Source organism: Lontra canadensis, unplaced genomic scaffold (assembly GCF_010015895.1).
Source record: "Lontra canadensis isolate GAN:19392208 unplaced genomic scaffold, GSC_riverotter_1.0 scaffold4, whole genome shotgun sequence".
Classification (NCBI taxonomy): Eukaryota; Metazoa; Chordata; class Mammalia; order Carnivora; family Mustelidae; genus Lontra; species Lontra canadensis.
The window spans coordinates 38,683,442-38,709,865 of record NW_022630998.1 but is presented as its reverse complement, the minus strand read 5'-3'; the positions used below and the strand labels follow the sequence as shown (position 1 = coordinate 38,709,865).

The 26,424-nt window shown below is 44.7% G+C and overlaps 1 long non-coding RNA gene across 1 annotated transcript; it reads right to left on the bottom strand.

The window, feature by feature from the left end:
* Positions 1-4,190: 4,190 nt before the first annotated feature.
* LOC116861791 lies at positions 4,191-23,215 on the bottom strand. Its single transcript, XR_004381540.1, has 5 exons — positions 23,095-23,215; positions 19,924-20,073; positions 17,321-17,446; positions 5,889-6,050; positions 4,191-4,608 (listed from the first exon to the last, which is right to left on the bottom strand). It is a non-coding gene; the product is annotated as an uncharacterized LOC116861791 (long non-coding RNA).
* Positions 23,216-26,424: the final 3,209 nt, after the last annotated feature.

Sequence of the window (26,424 nt, the reverse complement as noted above, 5' to 3'; positions counted from 1 at the left end):
AGCATAGTTAAGATTTTAATAAATATTCTTCCATATGTCATTATTTTAATATTTATGACTACCTATATGCAGATGTATATATTCATACTTTTTGAAAGATTTATGTATTTATTTGAGAGAGAAAGAGAGAACAGCAGGGGAAGGGCCAGAGGGAGACAGAAACAAGCAAACTCCCCACTGAGCAGGGAGCTCAATGTGGGGCTCGATCCCAGGAGCCTGAGATCATGACCCAAGCGGAAATTCAACTGGATGCTTAACTGACTGAGCCCCCCAGGCGCCCCTATTCATACAGGTTTTTAACAAAAAAGTAATCATGGTATCCATACTAATTTGTGACTTTCTCTATTTTACAATACCTTTAGCGGGCACCTGGGTAGCTCAGCTGGTTAAACATCTGCCTTTGGCTCAAGTCATGATCCCAGATCCTGGGATCAGCCCCGCATCAAGTTCCCTGCTCAGTGGGGAGCCTGCTTCTCTCTCTGCCTGCAGCAACCCCTGCTTGTGAGGTCGCTCACTGGGTCTCTGTCAAATAAATAAATACAATCTTTTTAAAAATAAATAATATAAAATACCTTTAGAAGTTTAGGTCTCTCCATCTCTCACAGTCTCCCCTTCTCTGCACATGTTTTTAATTCCCACCCATTCTTGAAGGATTAGCTCAAGACTCACTTCCTCCACGAAGCCTCCCCTGACCACCTGGAACCATGGGCGGCAGTGACGCTTAGCTGATGTTGTCAGCCTGGCCGCATCTGCCTGTGTGTAAGTGTAACCCTCATTCCCAAGAGTCTGAACGATATTCACAGGACACCGACCTCCAGCTTCTGCTCATGGAAATGCTGCAGCCACAACAAGTTCCTCCCTCCAGGCTCAAGGGCTCTCTTGAATGTCTCACACAAGTGTCCCAACTGTCCTCTGTTGTAACCCAGTGTGTCTGTCCTCCCCATGCTGGCTGCCCCTGCTCCCTGCATTAACTGGGTCATTGTGTCCACCTACCCTCTCCTGGCCACAGTGGACAGTCAGCTCCTGGCTGGATTGGATTAGAATTAACAAACCAAATTGCCAATATTGTTTTTGATCTACCTCTCTGGCATTTTCAGAGGTTCACCCACACACTCCTATTCTTGCACTGAATGTGACCACCTCTGCTGAGCTCTGACAGCTGTTTCAAGTACCTAGGGCAGACTCTTCCCACCTGCCTTATATTCCACCCTTAGGGCACAAAGCAGAGCAAGGCTCATCTTGGCTTCCAAGTTTCTGGGGGACCAGGTCTTTCACTGAACCTGGTCTTTTTTTCAGGCGACAGTACCTTCTGCTGTAGAGGCTGCCCCAGGGCCTTTGAGTGAGCTGCACTGGGCAGTGCTCAGAACGGTCCCAAGTCACTCACTGCAAACCTATGAGCCTGGCCTGGCTTGGGCACCATGAGGGTGGAGCCCATCCACAGTCAATGTCTGAGAGGTGCAGGGTGCCCTGCTTCCCTGCTGTTTGGCATCACCATCTCCCCCATGAAGCTACTGCCCTGTGGTCTCTCTCATGTCCAAACACCCAGGAGAAATCCTGGGTGTCAGCTCGCACCTTTGCTCTGGGGTCCTTGTTGTAATTAGCCCCCTCTTTCTCTCCACCTGCTGGGTAAGCGACCTTGAGATCCCAGTGACCAGCTCAGCCTGTCTTTGAATTCTAGCTCCAACACTTGCTAGCTTGCGTCAGTTTCTCTGGCCTCTCAGTGTCTTGTTTCTCTTATCTGTTGAAAGGAGGTAATAAGAGCGCCTGCTTCACTGGGCAGTTCTGAGAGTTAAACAGAATCACCCATGAGAGAGGCTTAGAGCTGCGCCCAGAACATGGCGAGCACCTGAACCTAGCACTCAGTCTATGCCTGATACACTGCGGTGGGTGGTTAAGGCTACCTTTGGGAACTGGAGGCAGCTGTCCTGTGCTAATTACAGAGAAAGTGCCCTGCAGTGAGGGAGAGTGAACATGTGGAGGCAGGTGGGAGTCTGCATCCCAGGGGTGCTGCACCCTGGGCTCCTGGCCCCTGGTCACACCTGTCACACCAGACCTCTCATCTCCAGGGGATATTTCTGTCCAGTAGCAACAAACACCTAACCACCTGCAGGGGGCTTCTGGGAGCTTCCAACTAGAGCAGTGCGAATTTTGGAACCTTGGAAAAAAGCATCCTCTTTCCATAAAGCAGTCATTTAAGCCCCAAGAACCTGGAAACCAAGTGAAAAACATCATAAACATCACGATCTGACAGCTTCAAAAGTAGATTATTCAGTTCCAAATATATACAAAGACTCTAGATTGATGTATAACTTCTGAAGTTCTATGCAAATTTCAGGCCTAAAAACAAGCGGGGTCTCTGCAGGGAGAAATGCCCCGAACCGTCAGCATTCCTGGGAGCTGTCAGCACTGGGCGGGCGCTCATTCCTGGGAGCAGGCTGGGGCTCTGGAGACACATATGTCAAGGCTCACTGGCACTTTTGAGCCTTCAACACCAAAACCCACCAGAAAACACCCCTCCCCGCTTCCACCCCCAGCAGCTTTGCTTTCATCGTGGCTACCCCTTTCTGTGTACCACCATGGTTTTCATATTTAGTGTCATCATGACACATATTGTTTATATTTAACCCTCTTTTCATGGGAGAGATGTATCTACGCAACCCCACAGTAGCTTTGGTCAGTAGTTAGCATTCTCATAACTGCTCCTGTTCTCAGTGAGGATTTCTCCTAAATATGGGAAACTTTTGGAATGTCTGCCCTATGGGCATACAGCAGACATGCATTTTCACAGGACCCGCTATGTAATTTGCATGACGGCAAAATGGAAGTGTGGGGCTCCTTCTTCAAAAATTTACCAAGAGTTTCAAGATGGTGATGGCAGAGCATTAAACCAAGAGCAAGGCTCTGGGTGACTGTATGGGTTGCATACCGGTATCATCAGCCCGGCATTTGAGGCCACAATAGCCAATTCAAGGAATGACACTTTCCTTATTTCTCCCAAACAAAATTTAGCATCCAAAAGATTAGGGTGTTCCCTCCCCCAATCCTGGGAGCCTACTAGAAATGTGGGCTTATGTGGTGCTACCCAATGGCAGGGGTGGGAAGGGAGGCCATGTCCTTGGGCCCCAGTGGTTTCCCTCTTTACTGTTGCTCCTTCGGCTACATGAAGCCACGGCTGACCCCAGCTCCTCACCATAGGTCTTCCAGGCATGCCTGGCAGCTCAGAGAGGGACTTACCACAGACTTGGCAACCACTAGCTACCCTGATCTCTGCCTTCCTGTGTTCCTTGACCCTCCTACCCCTTGCAAGTCTGGGATTGGTTCGAACCCTTTCTCAGGATCTGGCTGCTTCCACCCAGTCAAGGCATGGCCCTTTGCCCTCTCCTCTGAGATGTTTCCAGATTAATGCCCCTCAGAGGGCCTTCAGGAATATACTGCTGCCATCTTGTCTGAGGTGAGAAGAGGGAAAGCAGATGTGTACCTCAGTGAGGGAAGCTTTTTGTATTCTCACCCCTGTGGGCTTCACCAAGGTTTTGGTGAGACGTGGGCCTCCCATCTTCTGGGTCTTCTGGTGCCTTTCACCCTTTGCATCTGTAAGGGACTGAGGAAGCCCCGTGGGAGAGGAGGAGGGGTGAGCAGGTAGAGTAGATGCACTGCGATGAGGGGGGAGAACTTGTTGAATTCTGAGTCTGTTGCTTCTGTTGCTATGACCTTAATTCCCCCATCTGTAGGCTGGGTGGTAGTACCTGCCTCCCGGGATGGTTGATGAGGAAATCAGAAGGAACATGCACCAAGCCCTTTGCCACTATTAGCCCTCTCTCCTCCCTTCCCCTCCCCTCATCTTCTAACTTCAAAACCACTCCAAGCCAGAAGAAATCAAGGAGTTTTGCAGATTTGGACAACTATCTCAAGGTGTTCATAACTGACTGCTGAATGAAAAGGCAGGGAATAAACTAGCCTGCTGGATTCCATTTATGCAACTCTGCACACATATCCATTTGCACCAGAAATGTTTGGAAAGATATTCATCAAAATGGCAATAGTGGTTTTCTATGAGTGCTAGGATATCAGGTGATTATTACCTTGTTGTTGATACTTTTATGAGCCGTCTTAATTTTCTGCAATGAATAGGTCTTTCTAAAAAATCTTTAAAGTGTCATAACACACAACTATGTAGGATAAGAGTGGTTAGTTTAGAAGATTTCTAAAGGTGAGTGCATGACATTGTCTACGTGAGGACCCAGGGCAAAGATATGAGTGTAAAATGTAAGCTCTAAAAATAGCTGCCTTCAGTATAACCTTATGCAGCCTCTTTAAGAATCATTTGGCAATACCAAGCAGTTCTGAAAATCGATATTCTCTGTGACCCAGTAATTCCACTTCTTGTTATGTACTCTGAAGAATCTCTCATGCATGAGCACAAAGAGATACTGAAAGGGTGTCAGCCACAGCCCTGGAAACTAGAAACGACACAAACATCCATTGTCTGAGTCCGTTTTGGCTGCTATAACAAAATTACCTTAAACTTGGTGGGTTACCAGCAACAAACATTTGTTTCTTACAGCCTGAAAGCCAGGAAGTCCAAGATCATAAGATCAGCAGATTCAGTATCTGGTGAGGGGAGACATTTCACATTTTAGTGTCTAGAACTAGTCACACGTCCCTGCAAGGAGTTCTTTCAAATGAGAATAGAGCTAAATGTATCTTTATGTTGCAATTATTCTGTAAAAGGGGTCATATGTAGCTTTGTCTAAACACGGGAAATCAGATTCTTCACATGTTTCCAATCATTTTTAAAAATGGGCTAAAAAAAATCTTGTAATGATTTCTGGGTGGGTTCAGTAAGCTCATTGTTATGCAAAGAAATTGCATTCAGAAGCGGCAAACTACTTTGTCTAAGAAATCATTTCACTATCCCAGACAGTAGCAATGTGCATTTCTGAAACTCATAGTTCCCTGTACGGAACTGAACCACTGTGGGAAATAGGTAGCTGACCCCATACTTCTCCTTTCTCTTAAGTATATTTCACTGTTAATCCCTGCTACTAGCAAAGAGTAGAAGCCCCTCTGGGCCTGCACATCTATTTTTGCCTCCACGTAACTACAGATTCACTCTTGGTTTGTTTTTTACTGTTCATTTTTATATGTTTAATTGTCATTACAATGTTCTGCAAATATCTGCAAGGCATTTTGCCCTGCAGTTGCTGAAAGGCCTTGTCTATTTAAAGAACCCAAATCTCACCTTATGGTGTCATGCTTTGGGCACAGAGGACAGAGGGACCTCCCTAGCTGGAAAAGCAGTGCTCCTCAGAATCTGGACACCCTTCAGAAACACAGTGCCAGGCCAGCAGGGGACCTTGCCGGCAGCATTTGTGTTTTAAGGAAGTATCAGGATACTCTTACTGGGGGGAGGCACCAATGAGATAACCTGGGGGGTGAGCCTCCCTGCCTCCCACCAGAACTTGTGTTCACATTTCAGGCCCTGTGAATTCCGGTTCTGTCCATGGAGCCATCATTTTCCAGTCTCCCTCTGGCAAAACCAGAGCTCTTCTCTACCTCCTCTCTCTTCCCCAGGCCCCAAGGGGAAGATGATCCTGCTTTCTTGGAATCTGCCCTTCCCTGGCCCTTGTCCGGGCTCTCCTCCCTGCATCTGCCTCTTTGCACTTGCTGCCTGGCTCGTGTCCCAGGCTCCAGCTTCTCCCACACCCGGAGTCCTCTCCCTCTGCCCTACTGGGACTCCACCTTCCCTCAAAATTGCAGCAGCTCCCCCTACAGGGAAAAGGAGGAAACACAGTGGGGCGTCAGAGCCTTCTCCAATGGATCCAGACATACCCATTTCCCCAACTCTACCCTGCACAGACCCTCAGGCACACTGTGTCATTGTCTGTTACCTGGCAGGAGTGCCTTTCGCTCAAACTTCATTTTCACAAAGAGCTTCAGATTTAGACTTCCGACCGTAATCTTCAAACGAGACTATGCATAGAGTCTCAGAGACAAACTAACACAGGTTCCCATGTGACTACCATAGGTCTCCTGTTACTGGGCCACGTTATCTGTGGGGAACCATATAATGTGTTTTAGGTAAATGATGTAATTATTCTGTAATTATATTTTTCTGTAATTGTAAGGCATAATTTTCTAGCATTATATTTTGTTAAAGTAATTAAATTGTTCAGTGTAACATATTTTTAAATGTTCACAAATGCTATCACTCTGTTGAACCTTTCTTTCTCTTTTTCTCTTATCCTCCTCTTTCTTCCTTCCTTTTTTTTGGGGGGGGATGGCAGGGAAGAGAGTCATTTTTTAGCACACAGATCATTTTTTTGTTTTGTTTTGTTTTAATGGCTTGTTTTTCTTTGTTTCTGCCTTGGTATGGCTTTCTCCCCTCCTCCCCAAAAGCATCACTAAGCTCCCCCTGCTAAGACTTCTTCCTGCTTCTTCATGCGAGCTCACACCAGGTTCCCCCAAAGTCTCACCTCCTCATCTTTTAGCCTTGCCACAGTGCACAGTCTCACCTCCCTGCACTCAGGGGTACCCCTTGAGTGGGCTTGGAATACATTACCTTGAACCTCTACACAGTCATGTCTTTCCAACTAAACTGGAAGCAGAGCCTGTGTTTTATGCTCAGTTCTTGGGTCCATGGCTTCCCTCCAGGTGCCCTGAAATACCGTAAGTCCCACATTGCCCCATAAGCCTTCACTCAGCCTGCTGAGGATCAAGCTCATTGTGCCTATCTGTGGACTCCCCTTAGGGGATGTCCTTTAGGATGGACATTCTTTTTGTTGTTGTTGTTTGTTTGTTTTTTAATAAACATATAATGTATTTTCGTCCCCAGGGGTACAGGTCTGTGAATTGCCAGGTTTACACATTTCACAGCACTCATCATAGCACATACCCTCCCCAATGACCATATCCCCACCACCCTCTCCTGTCCCCCTTCCCCCAGCAACCCTCAGTCTGTTTTTTGAGATTGAGTCTTTTATAGTTTGTCTCCCTCCCAATTCCATCTTCTTTCATTTTTTCTTTCCTACCCCCCAAACCCCCCACATTGCATCTCCACTTCCTCATATCAGGGAGATCATATGATAGTTGTCTTTCTCCGATTGACTTATTTCGCTAAGCATAATACCCTCTAGTTCCATCCACATCATCGCAAATGGCAAGATTTCATTTCTTTTGATGGCTGCATAGTATTCCATTGTATATATATACCACTACTTCTTTATCCATTCATCTGTTGATGGACATCTAGGTTCTTTCCATAGTTTGGCTATTGTGGACATTGCTGCTATAAACATTCGGGAGCACGTGCCCCTTCAGAGCATCACGTTTGTATCTTTAGGATATATACCCAGTAGTGCAATCGCTGGGTCATAGGATAGCTCTATTTTCAGTTTTTTGAGGAAGCTCCACACTGTTTTCCAGAGTGCTTGCATAGGATGGACATTCTTAACCAGAGGTTAAGAGCACAGGAGGTTCCCCGGAACCCTCCAAAACTGGGCAAAATCTTCGTGCATGTGCAGTTTTGCTTTGTGAAGAGAATTATAGCTTTCATCAAAGTCTCAAAGTGCCTATGACCTAAAGCACAGAATGAACTCCTGCCCTGAAAGGCTCTGGCGTACAGCACAGAAATGAAGGAAAGAACTCAGTTGCCTCATCTGCAAAATGGGAATGAAGATGCATGCCTGCATGTGAAGGATGTCCAGGAAATGGCAATTATTAGTACTCCTGACCTAGTCTCAGAAATTCCTCACAGGAAAGAGTCCCCCACCCCAGTGCCTTAGGTCAGAGGTTCCCAAACTTGGGTAATCATCAGAATCATGTGGGGAGCTTTAAATATACAGATTCCTGCCATCCATTCCAAGCCCAAGGAAAGAATGTCTAGGAGAGAACACAGAGATCGACATCTCTACCCAGCCTCTTCCCTGATAGTTCTGATGGTCAACAGGGTCTGGGAATCATTTCTCCCTTGCTCCCCAAGACTGGCACCCTACCTTCCACTGGGCTTCCTCACCTCTGCCTTTACTTGTTCTGAGAAGGACGTGTTCAAGGAAACGGCCAGAGCCTCCGCGAGAGCAGCAGGCTGCAAAAGTCTTTCAGAACAAAGAATTAAGTATCTTTATAATTATATCCAGGCCTATATTTAGGCCATGGCTCACATGGCCTCTTGAACTTCAAATAAATATCTATTTTGTTCCTTGTTTAAACAGGTGTAGCAATATCGGGGGATACTAGATTTATCCAGGCAGGAAGGCAGCTCCCACAGCTGTCAGAAAGCACACTGCCCTTTCATTCCTCACAAGAGGAAAAGCTAATTATACTGTCATAGAGCAAAATAAATGTACAATTTCTACCCCTGAGCTCACTGAACCACTCAGGGCAAATTTTTTTCTGAGCTGCTCTCTGGCAGGACTCAGGGCCAGCTGCCTTGGCCCATGCTCAGATGTTTTAGAAGCCACTACAGTGGGCGACTGCAGTTTGGTGAGGCCCCCTGTCCCCAGAATGCCTACACTCTCACTCAAACACATGTCCATACACACTCAGTCATACTTCCATCTACATGCACATACATGTTCGCATATACTTGCACACATACAATAATGGGCAAGTTCCTCACACACACTCATGTGACATTCACATAGACTTCCACACACGTGCACGTGTGCACACACTCACACATAGACACACCCTTCCTCTGATGCCGAAACATACCACCCAACCATGAGAGTTTGCTCCTGTGGACTTCAGACTTCCAGTTCGCTTTCAAAATCCCTGAGACTTGCCTGTTTTTAGGACTTAAAGTCTCATGTCTGGGAACTCCCCATTTCCCCTAAAGTCCTGGGTAAATGGAGATATCTGGTCACCCTAAAAGGCATCTGCCCAGGCAGAGACCTAATATGCTTTCACAGCCAAGCAGTGTGCTACGAATGAGGGTCTATCTGCTCTCCTGACAGGCGCCCTCGGGCTTGGACACCAACCATGGTTACCGGCTTGGCAGAGCGGACGCACCCAGAGAAATCCTCACAGTGACAGCAGGCTCTGGCAAGGGATATAACCCGACTGGGTAGGGATCCTTCAGTGGTCCTGACTGCACGTTAGAGCGGACCTGTACCTTGATGCCCAGGCCCCACCATACACAGTACGGTTTAATTGCCTGGGGCAGTACCTGGCATTGACAGGTTTCTCTAGTTTCTGAGGTGATTTGAATGCAGTCAGGACTGAGAGTCACTGAACCCAAGCCAAGTATCCATCAGCCAGGTCACTCGCTCGTGCCCTCCTCACCCCTTGCGAGTATGTGTGGGGCTTATAAAGCTGGTGGCACGGCCAAGGTCATGTCAGGAAAGAGGACTACTCAATCTACTCAATCTCCCCACTCTGGGACTTTGAAAATGGACGTTATCCCGTAAACTGATAGAGCCAAGTCCAGTTTGCACATAAAGAATGTCTGATCATGCCACTGGCTGGAGGTTCAACCCAAACCATACTGGCAACTAAAATGAGCTTTCCAAGCAGCAGTATTGATGGCGGCTTGCCACCTTCAATGGCAGAAAAAGGAGGCTCTCAGACAGTGTGAGAGTGAGCGTTCCTGTAGACAGAACAGCCTGGGGATGAAGAACAGTGACTCAGAGGGGCAGAAAAAGGGTTGGAGGAGATAACAAGGACTTTGGAATTCGCTAAAGTAGAAGGTGTATCCTTTCTCTCCACCGGGAGGCACTGGTGTGGGAACTACACCAAGCCTCAGTTTCACCAAGTGCATAACAATACCAAGTACACAACAAGTTCTTGCTAGTTTATCAGTGACTAAGCACAGGACCTGGCTTAGGGTTGGTGATAAGTTAATGACGGCTGACAGCTCTTGAAACAAATGAATGGAGATGCTGTCTTTTTCTTTGTCTTGCACCAGAGTGTTCCCATCAAATCCAGAAGAGAGGATTCTATTCACAAGTCACATAAACAATTAGTTAATGGAGACTACTGATTTCCTGTTGTCATTGTAACAAATGACCATGAACTTAGTGACTTAAAATAATGCAAATTTATTGTCTTAGGGTTCTGGAAGTCAGAAGTCTGAAACGGGGTTCATTGGACTAAAATCAACATGTGGTTGAGTTGCACTTCTTCTGGAGGCTCGGGAGGCTGCCTTTTCCATCTTCTAGGGGCTTTCAGCATTCTTTTGGCCTCTTTCTCCATCTTCAAAGCCAGCACTTCAGTATCTTAAATACTTCTCTGACTCTGACATTCCTACCTCCCCCTTCTACTTATAAAGAAACTTGTGATCTCACTGGGTCCATGGAGGGCCATCTCCCCATCTCAAGGTCATTAACTTAATCTCATCTGCAAAGTCCCTTTTGCTATGCAAGGCAACACATTCACAGGTTCTGGGGAAGAAGAAATAACTTTTGGATGGCCACCATTCACCTACTACATGGGGACAGCTTTGTCACTTTTTAGCTTTTTACCTTCCAAAAGTTTTCCTCCAGGGCTGCCTGGGTGGTTCAGTGGGTTAAGCCTCTGCCTTCAGCTCGGGTCATGATCTCAGGGTCCTGGGATCGAGTCCTGCATCGGGCTCTCTCCTGGGTGGGGAGCCTGCTTCCTCCTCCCTCTCTCTCTCTCTCTCTCTCTGCCTATTTGTGATCTCTCTCTGTCAAATAAATAAAAAAAAAAAAAAAAAAAAAAAAAGTTTTCCTCCAGTCTTTGACACCTGCTCCCACTTAGCTGGTAGCAAATGCTGGCAGAAAGCTGAAAACGTCACTGAACAAATTAGCATCACCAGAACATTCAAAAACTGCCAGTCAGGAGCTTCCATCATTTCCACTGGGTGTCTATGTGCATCTGTTTATTGATGGTTGTGATTTCATAGTACATGCCATAGCACAGGCAGAGTTTTTGCTTGTAAAATGGTTTCTAGCACGTTTGAGGGGACTAATCAGTGACATGGTAGCCTGCAGAGATGACCTTGACAAGTCTGAGGACCTGTAACTGGCTGCCAGGACTTGAACTTTACAAGACCACTCTTCCCCCAGAGGGGAAACTTTGGCAACTCCTCCTGTGTGTTTTTTTGTATTTCTGCTCCAGGAAGGAAAGGCCTGAATATGCAGCAAGCTCTTATGTTCTTCAGTTGAGTTGAGAACTTAAATCTGGAGTTTGGACAGGAAACTGGAACGCAGTGGGAGGTCTGTAAGGGTGGAGGATGGGGTGTTTCCAGGCTTTCAAAACACAAAACAGGTGGTTTTCAGCGTTGCTGGCTGGCTGGGGAGAGGTGGGGAGGGGAGGGGTGAATACAAAGTAGGCGGGCTTCTGGATGGGTGGGTCTCAGGCCTGCTGCCTGGGCTGGCCGCCTGAAGTAGAGAGTGACAGGTGAGGGCCCAAACTTCCCTGCATGCCGCTCTGGAAAATCCTGGGACTGCCAAGAGGTGCAGGGAGGAACCTCAACTCCGAACTGGGAAATGCTCAAAAGTGGGAGTCCAGCCAAGCTGGGGTCCCTGAAGAAGACCAGGGAGCAGAGTGGCAGGAACTCCTTCCTCTGATGAATCAGCAGTGATGTGGGTGACAAAGAATCCGGAGCTATGAGCCCAGCCAGAGGCAGCATCAGCCAAGTCTGACAGGCTTTAATTATTTTAGGGTAAGAAATCTGCGCTTTGTAAACTTGCCAGATGTCTATGCTTTCGTATATTTTGATTTCTTGTTTGTTTTACATTTTGTTGTTGTTGATGATATTGTTCTGGTAAAACTCTAAATAAGAAGAGGGTCACAAAGTCCTTGCCCTTTCCTGGGAAAGCCCAGCTGGAGAATCAAGGAATCCTTATGCAGCTGAGGCCCCTGGTGAGGTGAATCATAAGAATGTGACCAATCTCCACTCCAGCAGGGGCTTCTCTGCTCGTGAACCTCCTGGGAAGTCTTTAATTACCTCTTGAACACATTGTGTGAATGAGAGAAATTGTGATTTTAGTGGCACATTAAGCATAGGGACAATAAGCACCATGTCCCATCCTAATCCCCCAGAAGGCTGGATGACAGTGCTTTTTAAAGTAGCTTGGCAGGTCATGCAAAATGCCACCTGGCTCCCCTAAGGGCCTTAGCTGCCCATTTTCTCTTTACCCTCTTTAGCCCTTATACAAACAAAAAATAAATAAAAGTTTACAGTCTTTGCAACAGACCTGCCTGACATCAATTAACACTAACCTCTGGCAAGTGGCAATCCTCACAGAAGCTCCAAGATGTTTTCAACATGAGGCTTTTAATGCGCTCTCTAAAGTATGAGTATGAGTAAAGTACGCGTATGCTAACGGCCATTTTCCTGACAAGGCGACAGGCTCGAGATACTAAATGGTGAAACTAGTTAAGTGATCCTGTGAGAAAGGGATAAATCTGTGCACAGAATAAGGTCCAACGGCCCCCATTCCCTGCATGTTCCACTAGACATTTGAAATCTCTCAGTCAAGCATGTAGCAAATGGGTGTCCCAGGACTGGCAACTGACTGATTGGTCCCGGAGCTCACATTCCAAGCTATTGTCTAGAGAACATCTCCACAGTTCACACTTGAGGGGGCAGGGGGAGTGGCAGCAGAGAGAAGGGCTGGGTAATTCATTCAGGAGCTGGAAGCTGAGAAACAGACTTGGTAAGCAAATACTTCAAAGCTCACTAGAGAACTCCCATAAAACACAGACCTTCTGCAGCAACCAGGGAGTGATTTAAGTCCACTTGGAATTTCTAGGAGGAAGGAGTAAGACGTATCAACTCTGTTCAGAGCCTCATGAATAATTTCACCTGACACAGGACACTGAACCAGCAGAAATCTGGGATGTACAAAGGACAATAGGTCTCCAACTAATCTTTGTTACTCGAGTCTTATTCCTAAGTGAGGAACCAGGGTGGGTAAGGGAAGCCCCGACAGGAAGTTCACCATGTTTAGACTCATCATCATCATCATCATCATCATCATCATCATTATTATTTGTCTTTGTGAGAGAAATGTTGGATAGGAAACTTTTTCTGGCAGCCATCACCTCACTGGCTGCACTGGCTAAGTGAAAGGCGGGGGCACCCACCAATTACCAGAACGTGGACCTCATTTGTGACTCCCTCTAGGCCAGCAGACAGCCAAAGGGGGACTTCAAATGCAGTAAACACCTAAGCCCTGATCTGCAAAGGTGCTGGCTACAAGTTACTCCTGTGCCCTTAAACCACAGGCCGAGAAACCCTCACACTCCTCCTTCTCCGTCCACACTGCAGACTGTCCCCACCCTTCAGAGGCTCATCAAGTCATTGTAAGGAAGCAGCCAGCCCTGGCCTTGTGAAAGGGTGTCCCTGCCATCCTTCCTACAGGCGCGGCATGGGACATCGCCCCATGCCCCATGCGCGGCATCACCCCTGTCCCCCCTCGAAGCGCAGCCCTTCCCTCCCACCCAAGCGCAGCGCATCCACGCAGGACCCAGGTACACTGTGGAAGTGGCAGCGCTGGCGGCCCTGGCAGCCACGACCGAGAGGTCGCGCTGCTTTCCCCCTGATGGCCGCAGGGGGGCAGGAAAGAAGGACTAAGGACAGTGGCCGAGGAGCTAGCGGCGCGTGGGTGAGGAAGAGGGGAGGGGGGGGCGGATGAGGGGAGGCGGGGGCGCGGGCAGCCGGGACCCTGGCGAGCGAGGAGCTCGGAAACCGCCCCTCGCGGTGAGCTCGGCGCGAGACCTCTGCAGCCAGGCGCCTACACACCCGGCTATACCCCGCGGCGGCTCTGGATGCGCCGCTCCTTCCCGCCGCTGCCCGGCCGGCGCGAGGGACGCTCGGGAGCGGGAGAACTGTGCGGGCCGAGGGGCCCCGCAGCCGAGGAGAGCCAGGGACAATCACGGCAGCCTCCGCGGGGAAGGTCCCTGCGTCCCTTCTTTGCCAAGGTCCACATCCGCCCTCCCAGCCTCTGATGTCTGGGCATTACTCTCGGGTTGAAGATATCGAGTCCCGGAGGTGGCGTGGGCCGAAAGGACATAATTCTGAACATGAGTCAGTTATGCTAATCCTGAGCTCTGTGGCTCAGAGAGTTGAAATTCAGGAGCCAGCTTTTTACATCTAATTGGCCACCCCTCCTTGTTCTGTTTTGGCCAACCGTAGCTCCTCCACGCTGGTCTTTTATCTCTTAGTACAGACTTCCACAGATTTCCATCATCCCACCCCAAAACTTTACAGTAAACGGGCTCTCTTCCCTTCATCAAATCGTCTCCACTTCTCCTCTTCCTGCTTCCAAATTTAATTCCTGACACATCTGAACCAAAACTCTCCAAAAGTTATGGCGAGAGAGCCCAACACAAACGGAAATGGCCCAGGAAAAGGGGGGAGGAGATGAGGCTATCAAAAATCAAACTGCGTGTGTGTGTGTGTGTGTGTGTGTGTGTGTGTGTGTGTGTTTTACCTAGTAGACATTAAACTGCTTCATAAAATGTTTCATCTGCTAGAAAAAAATTATTCTAAAATGACTTGCACTGATTTATTTCACTGATACTTATTTTGAAATTTCAGATAACCCTTATATAGACCATGTACAACTTTCATGTTCATTAAAATTACACCTAGGGAGTGCCTGGGTGGTTCATTCGGGTTAAGCAGTTAAGTGGCTGACTTGGCTGAAGTCAAGATTACAGTGTCCTGGGATGGAGCCCCTTCTCAGGCTCTGCACTCACCGGGAGTAGTCAGCTTGTCCCTACCCATCTCCCTCTGCCCCTCCGCCTCCTACTGCTCTCTCTTTTTCTCTCTCTCTCTCTAATAAACAAATAAAATCTTAAAAAACAAACTACACCTGGGTTCAAAAAGATAGTGAGACATTGCTGTTATGACCTTAATAAGCCACTGTATTAGAAAAACCAGAAAGCACCAAGAGGGAAAACCAGTAAAATGCGAGCCAGTGGGATTTACAAAATGGTCCTAAAAACAGTCTTTGTTTCCTCTTCCTTTCCTCATCCTGTTAGCAAATTCTGTTCAAGTGAGGAGAGAGCACTTGGATCAGTCCACTGCCTGGTCCTTCTTACTATGAGCCAGGAAACCAGGCTTCTGATTATAGCTTTGTCTTGTTCACCCTGGATGAACACACAGCTGGTCACACCGGGCAGACAGCACAGTCTGAGTGTGGCAGCACCACCAAACAGCACGGCCCTTATTCCTGGAAACTGCAGCCCAGTGCTCCCAGGGTGTGGCTCTGTGGGTTGCTCCTTTATGCTAGGACTCCAGGGCCTTCCAGGTCCTCAGCGTCTGCTTTTCTACCTTGGCCATGGCTCAGGCTCCTGATTTTTCAGTTTCCTTTCTCCTGGCTTCTTTTCCAGCAGTTTGGCTGATTCATTAACATCTCCATCAGAGGGTGGTCAGGAGAATAGGGAGCTTGAAACTCCACTCAGCTCTTCTTAATGGTCCTTCGAGTGCTGGGCTTGGTGGGAAAAGAGCCACACTGTTGGCTAAAATGAGATTTGGGGATTATCTGTGGATTTAATCTGGTCTTCTCACATCTACCATTTCCACAAATAATTAGAGATTACTAGATACATTCAGAAGTTGCATTAGCCTTAAAGAATTTGGAGAAAATCTAAATAGGCTTAAATACCATTTTGGAGTCCAGAATGTTAAGCTCTATGCTCCAGATAATTAACATTTTTAAGGCCTTCCCCCACCCCGCCCCTAGAACCCTGTGGTTAAAATCACTACTAGGAAACAATTTACTGAACACATTTTATATATATTTTGCAGGAAGGGTGAGCAGAGTAGAGAAGCAGTAAATGCACTACTGTTGGATAAAGAGGGATTAGGCCAGGCAGCGATGGCATTTTGAAACTTCTCTATCATCAGAACATATATTCTGATGCCGGAAGTTTGAGAGGATTTTTGATATTAACCTATGTGGGAAATAGGCAGGTAGAAGACGATTTGCAGAGCCATGCTCTCTCTGTGGGCACAAGTATGCTGCCCCTCCTCCTGGAGAGCACCCTGGACACAGAGTGTCCATCCAAAGCAGTAGGTGATGCTCACTGAGCCAGCAGGGCCCTTCCTCCACGCTCAGAGGGCCCCTTCCAGGGAGCAGCAGTGGAGGCAATGGCCTTCTTTTGATTTTTCAAAAGAAAACCCAGTGGGAGTCCTCCATTAGCAGTGACATGAAAATGGCATTCTATTATTGCAGGGTGGTGGAGAATATGGTAATAATAGTATCTTGTGCTTCTGAGTGTTTAACAGTTTTCAAAGCAATTTTGTATTTGTTCTCTTATTTGATGTTCATAGGAACTGTGAGGTAAGGATGTACAGTATGATCATCTCCATTTCTTTCTGATGAGGAACTTAGCCACAGTCAGAAAGCCAGTAAAGAGCAAAGTAGAATTAGAATCCAGTCTTTCTGACATGCCTTTCTGATGTACCATTACAGTTCTGTACTAGGGGTGTATGGGTGGCCTGGTCGGTTAAGCATCTGCCTTTGGCTCAGGTCATGATCTCAGGGTCCTGGGATTGAGCCCCACAAGGGGCTCCCTGCTCAGAGGGGAGTCTGCTTCTTTCTCTCCCTCTGCCTGCCTTTTTGCCTTTTTGTGTTCTCTCTGTGTGTGTGTCAAATAAATAAATAAAATCTTGGGGCACCTGGGTGACTCAGTGGGTTAAGCCTCTGCCTTCGGCTTAGGTCATGGTCTCAAGGTCCTGGGACTGAGCCCCACTTGGGGGAGCGGGTCTCTGCTCAGCAGGGAGCCTGCTTCCCCCTCTCTCTCTGCCTGCCTCTCTGCCTACTTGTGATCTCTCTGTCAAATAAATAAATAAAATCTTTAATAAATACATAAATAAAATCTTTTAAAAGTAACTAATAAAGTTCTGTAGTAAAATATCATAGTTTGTTATATGGCTGCATTATCACACCTGCTCTATGTTCATTAAATACCCTGTACTCAAGCATGCTCATTTTATACTGATTTAATTAAGCAAATTACACTTATGAAAAAATTTGTGTCCTTTCTAACACTCTGTCTCCTTTGGAATACCACTATTGAAGCTCTGACTTTTATTTGTATTTCCTCTCCTTAATAATCAGCAAGGTGTTAAGCTAGCCATGTGGGACAATTTCCCAAAGCCACTTAAATTGACTTACAAAATGCCACCCAGTGTTCACCTTATCCCGTGGCTCTTCTTTTCCATTACTAGAATCTGAGTGCATAGTAAGATATTCCCCAAACAAATGGGCCAAGATCACACCTTACCAAAAGCAAACAAAGCAAGCAAAAAACTCTGCCACAAATGAAATGTCTAGTAGCATCACAACTATAAGTTTTCTATCTATTAATATTTTTAGAAAGATTGATAAGAAATTCTCTGACATACCCACGTGGTGATAGTCCAATTCATGCTCAAAAAAGCACTTCAGCTTTTTCCATCAACACCATTCACATTTTAGAAGACTGACTTTGCAGGGGCCTCCCCAAAGAATTTCCTTAAACCTCTGCCAACCTTCAGGGAGAAGGAGTGGAGATATTACATAAATATCTGCATTGAGTTCTTGGATAGAGTTGCACAATGGCCATATATGGTGAAAGGTAGATTTTCCCTCGTGACTATACTCTTGGAATATGTTAAATGCATATGTCTCCATTTCTGCTCTCAAGAAGCTGGTGTACAGATGTTTAGTATTGGGGTGGTAGAAACACTGCTGTCTACAGTTTACATGATGTCTAATAGGTCTCTAGAATGTGCTTAAAAGGCAGTGTTCAGAATTAGGCCTCTAACCTTCTTTGACGTAATTGTCTTTCTTTGGAGTCACATCTTGAAGGAAAGGATGAAGATTTGGAAAGGGCATTAATTTTCTCAACCAGACTTACTATTTTCCTTCTGTGCTTTATAGTAATCCTTTAAACTCAAAAAAAATCAGCTAATTATGGATTTCTACCTGAATAATGTTGCCATTTGAGTGGCTGCATGTCGCTGTTTTCTTTTTTCTGACCCCCTGTCAGGCCAATTCTGCCTGATTTCACTCATGTGCTGCTGCTTTTTATAATCTGAACATTATTTCCACTCAAATGTTTCCAGCTTTGCAAAAAACCTAGGAATCTGAACGTGGGGGGGACCTCTCATAACTATTACTTGGATAATTATCATTTGGAGTTATTCTGATTTTTTCCTGCAAAAAGGATACTATGAGAAGAACATTTGAAAAAAGTGAAAGGTTTTAGTTTGAAAGTTAAAATTTTCTAACTAACATTTTAAAAATAGAGCTTAGGCAGTCTCTCTGGTAATTAAAATATGATTTCCCCCTCTATTTCCTATGCTCAATAAACTCAACTATTACAATATATTTTGAAAAGTACAACACTGAGTCTAGGGCATTAAACAAAGAAATTAAAAGGCTTTGAGGGGATTTTTAAAGATCCAGTTTCCTAATATGTAAAATGGACCCTGGAAAGACTTTATGGTGTATAATGTGTTTTTTCCCTATTTTCTAAATGCAATAATCTCTTACTGCCACTTGATCATTAGAGATTTATATTCACTATAATTTATGTCAACTTATATCTGGGATTCCTTTTTTTTCCCACAACGTTTGGCAGCAAACTGCTGGTGGAAACTAGAGTGTTTCACATTAGCAGCCCTCTTAAATTATTTCTGTGAAATAATTTACTGTGGATTACAAATTCTTATATGGCATTTCAAGTTAATGATTAGGCAGAGAGATATATCAAAAATATGATTAGTCACATATGTACCTGACTTGCATGGCTTTAACTCTGTGTGTGTTTCATAAGAATTGTTTTTCAAAAAGATACTTCAGGGCTTCTATATTTTTCCAAAGAAAGCCAAAAGATTTTTAAAGGAAAAAAAAAAAGAGATATACATGCTCTTATAAACTATCTCCTCTAATTCAATGTCTATAAAGTTATTTTCTATTTCATGATGGCCACTGACAGCACAGGTACTGCTGTGTGGTCTGAAACTACAAGATCTCACAGTGGTGAAGACTTCTTGCAGCGTGCCTTGAAGTCAAGATGTAAAAATCCTGAGAAAACATGAGATTTTTAATGAAAACTGTAATGTCTCTCTTTCATTGCAAGGAATTAGCCATGAAATGGTGTACCCCCAACAGAACACAAAATGAAATGGAACCGGGCACTCCTTGTTCAAATCTCAGAATGAGCTACTCCCTAACTCATTTTCATTTTCCTACATAGTTATGGTTAAAGCTTTTAGAGATTTCTTTGTTCAGTTTCCTTTATCACCCAGGGAAGTAAGACTTAGAAGCGTGGCTATGAAAGTTGGGTTCCAATTTTATTTGTATAGGAAGGAGCTCCCAGAACATTTCTTTTGTATCTCAGACAGATATTTCTTTTTCTCTTTCCTTCCTCGCTTTTCCTCTTTAACAGTCGTTCTCTTAACTCAGCTATTTATGATTCATTTCATGAAAGGCCAGGTTTTCTCTGAGGGTACTATAATGTCTTACAGTGGTTTTAGAGACTAGCAGCAAGAAGGAACTACTACTTTCTTTGGTGTTGTAAAATAAAGTCATGGTTAATAGCCTACAACCTGCAATAAACTATTAAAAAAGGAATTTATGATAGTTGGTTATTATCCTCCTGAAATAATGTTGTTACAAGTCTGCCCTTGTCAGTCATCTGCAGGATCACATACTGGATCTCAAACAAAAGGAGGGTCTGGATCAACACAGGGGCTCATGGCAATTTACCCAAGGATGGGATGGCCTCGCCTGATAGTCCCTTATGCCCTTCATCACCTTTTCAAAGCAAGAGAATAATAGCCACATGTGTATTTTATCCTGATTGCACTAAAAGGCACCTGTTTGTGAGTCTGGGTTTGAATTGCGATTTCAAAAAATATTTGCATGGCCAGTGACAGCAAATTATGTGGGAGTGCCTTGGGGACATTGGGGCACCAGAAGGCAAGGCTTTCAGAAAGACAACTGGAAGCATCATGCATACCCTGAAAATTGCTTGTCAACTCTTTTCCTTCTTTTTAACATTAATTGAAGTCCTCAGAAGAACTGCTTCTTCCTTTCCTTGCTTTGTAAGCACTTTCCTTCGCTAAAGCTGGGTCTGTCTGGCAAGCTCCTTGTGAGTCCTCTTTGGCATCTGGCAAGGTAGAGAGGAAGAGAGCATCCTATCATGCAGCTGAATGTGGTTGGGGGTGGTGGGGGAAGGACAGGATTATTCACCAGAGGCTGAATTAGGCTAAGGCTCAGGAACCGGAACAGGTCTGCTTAAGTTGCACAATCACCAAAGGTAGAGGGTCTGGCTCAGAGAGAGAGAGTTAGAGAGAATGAAGAATAACGAGATTGTGTGTGGCTTGGGAAGGATGGGAGATGGTCTAGTGGGTGGATGAGGAGGTCAAAGGGTGAAGAAGGAGGATTAAAGAGGAGGCAAAGGCCTGAAATGGTTTGATTGATTTCTAAGAGTGGAAGATATAAAATTCCAGGTTCTAAACCCTTATAATGTAAATCATCATTTCCTAAAGAAAGTAATAGAATTTCTCTGGTAAAGTAATGGGTTACTTTATTTAAAAAAAATTTTTTTATGTTGTGCCTGAAAATGTGAAAAAATACAAGCTCTCCAAGAGTTGGATGGATATTGCTTAATATTAAATGTTAAAGAACAGAAAATTGGCTTTAAAATGAGAATAAAAATGAAAAACCAAGAACCATCACTTCTTAGACCTTCATTTAAATAAGCCCACTCTAACATACTGTGCTGTTCATTACTTGTTTCAGAAAGTTATCAGAAGCATCTGTTCAGTATGTTTTGAAAGCCAACTTGCTCAGTTCTGTGAAGCAATGTCTGGGTCGGTGCCTATGGAAAACAGAATAGCACACACACGATTCTAATCCCATTATTTTGAAAACCTGGAAAAGCTTTGGTATCATCTGAAATGGCTGATTTTCTTCTTTTGTCTACTTAGAAGAACATTAACAATTTTTTAGGAAAAAATTATGTAGATTTAGAAAATTGAAAACCAAAATCTAGAATTGAAATCATCACTTAACATAAAGCTCTGATTTTTAATTGTCTCGGTATCAGTGACATCACTTTACCATTCCCTCATAGGATTAAAATTCATCTCCAAAGGAAAATCTAAAATCCATGAAAATAGTGTTATAAAAATTTGGAAATTAAAGACCTCATAGAAATAAATATAATAAAACAATACCTGTCAGCTGCCAAAGTAATGCTGATTTATACACTAGTAACCTGTTTGGCTTTTTGATACAAAATTTCAGAGCAGCCACTATCCACTAGTGTTTATGGAATGATGGCCTGTGTAGCCAGTCCTTGCCCTTCACTTAATCACCCAATAAATCCAAAGTTGGAATATTTTCAACTACGTTCACCAGGGGTCGCCTTTAAGTGACTGTAACCATCAATGATAGCCTTTTAAAAGACCATCTACTTTTGGTCAAAATGTTACTATGGAAATCATTCCCCTTCGAAGTGCTATGTATTAATTATATCTGCAATCATGCTGTCAAAATAAAGTGTCTTTAAGACAGAAGGAGAGAATTTCTTACTTAAGTGTAGAAGAAAAGCACAAAAGATGATGTTCATTTTGTAACGTGCTCTTATTCCATAATTATCAATAGAGTCAGAGCAAGAGACTCAAATGAGTGGCCGTCTGGTCAAAAGATGAAAATTGATATGTTTAGCCATTGAAGACTTATAAGAACTTGTCACCGTATTAGAAAAATACAATCCAATAGAAAATACAGTTTTCTAAAATGTTTTTCTAATTATCACCTTGGCTCTCTGTGGTTCTGCAAATACAAATAAATAGAAAGCTAAGTTTTTCATTTCTTCCCAACTCCCAGCTTAGCTACAAAACTCCTAAATGAAAACACAGTTTTCTGTGTTGTTCAAGTCAGGAGTGATAATGACCAGAGACGTAAGGATTCCAGGAAAGGCTGTGGAGGGGCGCAGAGGACTGTGGGAGCAATTAGCGGGTGTGCTGGAGACTGCTCCTTTGTCTCAGATTGTCTACTTATACTGATCCACTTGCCACACTCTTTGCTATTTCAGAAGAGTGGAAGGGGTGATGTTGGTTGGATACCACAAGAAACGCTGAACTTGCAATCACCAGCATCACCATTGCTCCCTGGTAGCAAGAAAATGCTGAAGTGAGCAGTTGCTGAATCAAAATATTAGAGCTGGAGGGGACTTTAAAGTAGTTTCTCTGGATACAGTTTCCAGCTACGTAGGGGCTAAACTGGAAATAGAGTAACTCTTGACTCTCAAACCACAGTCGTTTATTAAGGAAATATCACAAATTGGTTTAGCTAAGGGGTTATAGATTTTAACATATTTTGTAAGATTTACACCTAAATAGTTCATGGTTTTCTAGATCATAAATTAGAGTCCAGCTCCCTAGAGTCCTAAATTAAACATAAAGCACTTGTCTCCCATCTGAGCCACAGAGACCAGTGTTGTCCAAAAGAAATACAATGTGAGCCACACATGCTATTTAAAATTTTCCGGTAGTCACATTGCTTTTTTAAAGAGTGGGAGGGAGAGAAAGAGAGAAAACCAGAGCACTAGTGGTGGGGGCGGGGCGGGCAGAGGGAGAAGGAGAGACAGAATCTTTTTTTTTTTTTTAATTTGACAGAGATCACAAGTAGGCAGAGAGGCAGACAGAAAGAGAGGAGGAAGCAGGCTCCCCGCAGAGCAGAAAGCCCGATGTGGGGCTCAATCCCAGGACCCTGGGATCATGACCTGAGCTGAAGGGAGTAGCTTTAACCCACTGAGCCACCCAGGCACCCTGAGAGACAGAATCTTAAGGCTCCACACAGGCTTGATCTCACAACCCTGAGATTGTGACCTGAGCCAAAATCAAGAGTCAGACACTCAACCGAATAAGCCACCCAGGGAGCCACACTGTAAAAAGTAAAAACTGAAATTAATTTTCATAACTGTGTATGGATTATACTGTGTAACAAGTTACTCCCAAACTTAGCTTGAAACAGACATTTACTATCTTATAGTTGCTGTGCATGGGTGATTTAGCTGGATCATTTCTGGCTTAGGGTTACTCCTTGGTTGGCAGTCATGCTATTGGCTGGGCTACACTGACTGGGGCCAGAGGATCTGTTTCCAAAAGGTGTTATTCACATGGCCAGCCTTTGGTGCTGGCTGTTGGCTGACGTGCCTCAGTTCTCCTCCATGTGACTTCTCATCCTCCAGGGCCTCTCATCTCCATTTGGCATCTTCAGCATGTGCATTATTGGTGACAGGGCTCTAAACAGAGGAGAGGGAGCAAGCTAACATAGGGGAGAAAGAGCACCCAAGATAGAAGCTGTGTTTTGTAGATTTTGAAATCTCATCTTGGAAGTTATATTCTATCACTCCTGCTATTTTTCATTTGTTAGCATTGACCTATTAAGTCCAGTTTACATTCTTGGGGAGGGAATTATATGTATAGGTTATTGGGAATCATCTTAAAAGTAGTCTACCACAACTCTATTTTAATTACCACAACATACCTAAAGTTTTATAGCATTATAGAATCAATACAATTGTTAATGAGATACTTTGTATTCTTTTTTTTTTTCATCTTAAGTCTTCAATATCCAATATGTATTTTACACTTACACTGCATCTCCATTGGACGAGCCACATTCGAAGCACACATGGTCACGTGCGGCTCATAGCTATGATAGCAGAGTATGTATATAGATGTTCTGGAGGACCCTAAAGACCCAAAGACTCTGATGAAGGAGAGGTCCTCTCCCAGTAACTGAAAAATTGAAGTGATTTATCTGATCCATATCAAGTATTTACCATGTCCCACGCACGGTGCTAAGAATGGGGAACCCTAAATCAGTAAATCATTGTGCCTGCCCTAAAGGAACTCAGTCAGACAAATAAGAAGCTAAATTCTAAATATGCATCAACCATTCTGGGCCTGCTTCAGGGAACTTTACCCACGATGGGTCCTAGAATGAAGAACTCAAGTCTCTCCCCATTCCTTGGGAAGATAGATGACCCAGAATCTTTTTAGCCCAGCCAAAACTTCCAACAATGACCACATGGATCATTCACCCCCGGCCCAACTGGGGGCTATGTCTCCAGCCCTAAGCTGGAGCCCATATGTTGGCCTGAAATCTGATTTGCCTTGGACATGGAGCAAATTAAATATTTGTTTAACTCAGAACATTGTACTTTCCACTATTCTCCATAAGCAAGACCTGTAGGGGAAGAGAGATTTAGGGGGTAACCTAACTAATTCAGGTTTCTTGGGTGCTTTGGAGGTACATGTCATAGTTGCACCAAACCTCATACACATGCAACTAAATGTATATGGAAGAAAAGTTCTAAATGATCTTACCAGTTATGAATGGATGTTGCAGTAGGGAGCATTATTTTTAGTCTAGTCTCTGTTCTAACTCTGATAATGCAAATTTCTTCTGCTTTTGCAAAATGTACATATGTATTTGACTTGAATCTTCTCTCACAGTTTGTGTCCTGAAGTGTATCTGTGTTGTTATAAGCCTAACTCTGCACACCCAGGACCTACCAGAGGAGCTTCCCATCTCCCAAAATAGCACTTACATGCTATTTATTAATGGTGATACACCTGGCAGTCCAGTTAAAGAATTCTGGGGTTCATTTGGTTGAAATACAATATACTTTTCATTAGCAGAGGGGCAAAGCAGTTTTCTGAGTGGCTTTTCTACCAATGTCAATAGTAGTCACTTATTTTCAAGTTAGAGAAAAATCATGCCTGCCTCAGTGCGAAGAAATCAGTTTCACTCAGACGGGGTCTGGAAAAATAATCTTGATACTATCTTTCCCTATTGCTTGCCTTCATAAAAATATTGTTTAGGGGGGAAAATGTGTGAAGACAGTTTCAAGTGAAGGACTACACATAAAACATGTCTTTCTTACATGTAAATCTCATTTCCAAGTTTTTATCATATATATATATATATATATATACACACACACACTGTTTCATCAAGGTTATTGTACCTGTATCTTTAAAAATGTCTTTGTTCCACAATGTGTACATACACACACACACACATACACACACATATACCTGATAACACATCTCATTTCTGTGCACAATAATGTCATGATTTTAGTTGAGCTGCCATAGGCTAAGGCTCAACCATTTAACCTGGAAAAACAGTCAGGCTATCTGGAACACAGGAAAACCCCTTAAGCTGTTCCGCTGGAATTTGAAGGGTGAGAGTAAAGCTTCTGTTCTGTGTAAATCTGTTCAAATGTAGTGTTTTACAGTATCAGGTACTACTCTAGGAGCCAAGAACTGACTTGGCCTAAAGGCCCCTGCAAGAAGACAAACCTAACCCCACCCCCAATACCTTTGAGTCAGCTTAGAGAAATAAATGAATTTTAAACATCTCATTGTAAATACAAGTATGCACATCATTTTTTCACATGTAGAGTAGCTCATCTAAAAGCACAGTTTGTTCCTGTTTTGGAGATTCTAAATAAAAGAAAACAGCGTTTTGATTGGTCTTTGGGAAGGCCAACGTGCTCAAGCACAGCACATGTGATGGGATCCACAACTATTTTGCTGAGTTTTAGAATGCAAATTTAAGCCCACAGTATGCACTCCAGCAAATATATATATATGCCTCTATCTATGTACAGACTGATAGATACCACCCACAAACATATAATGTGCAGAAGGGCAGTGGCAAAAATATCTCTATTTTTTTTTTCAATTATAGCTTTGGTTGAGATTTATTTTAACCTAACCCACAGAAGAAACGTTTCATCGCTGTAGTAGTGCAGGCAGTGTGAAGGACCGAGTGTGCGCAGCTCTTTGGAGAAAGAGGGGGACTCCTTTAGCCTTTTCCATCTGAATTTTTATTTGCTTCTTAAAAGTAGAAGCTGAGTTCATCAGCTAACCCGCTAGACTTGAGATTTACTCTAAAACTGTAACTCACCCTGTTTGGTAGGCGTAGGAGGCTGCCAGCACTGTCCCCGGGCTTCCAGTTCCATGGAACTTTCGCGTGGCCTGTTTACCCGACCCGCTTTGGAGCGAAAGGGGGCTTCCCATCCGGAGAAAGATCCTGTTTGCTGCCCTCTCTCCCAACCCCCAGGCCGACCGTGCGGCGCGAATCCCGAGAAGCACGCCCTCGGCTGGGCCCGGCGCCTCCCCAGCGGGAGGCGGGAGCAGGGCCTGGCTCGCCGGCTCGGCTGGAAGTACGATCTTGACATTGCGCCCTTCTCACCGCGACTCGTGGGGCACGAGAACAACTGCTGCGGGTCCTGACCCGAGCTGGGAGACCGAGACTGCGGGGCGCGGCCTCCCACGCGGTCCTCACAGACCTCCGGGCGCTGGTCCGCGCAGCGCTCTCATGGGGTCACAAGGGGTGGTGGGGGAGCCCCTGGCTCCTGGCTGGAGGCCTTTACGCCCGGGTCTCCCCACTCAGACCTTCGAGAGAGACTTTCCAAAAAAGCCCTAAG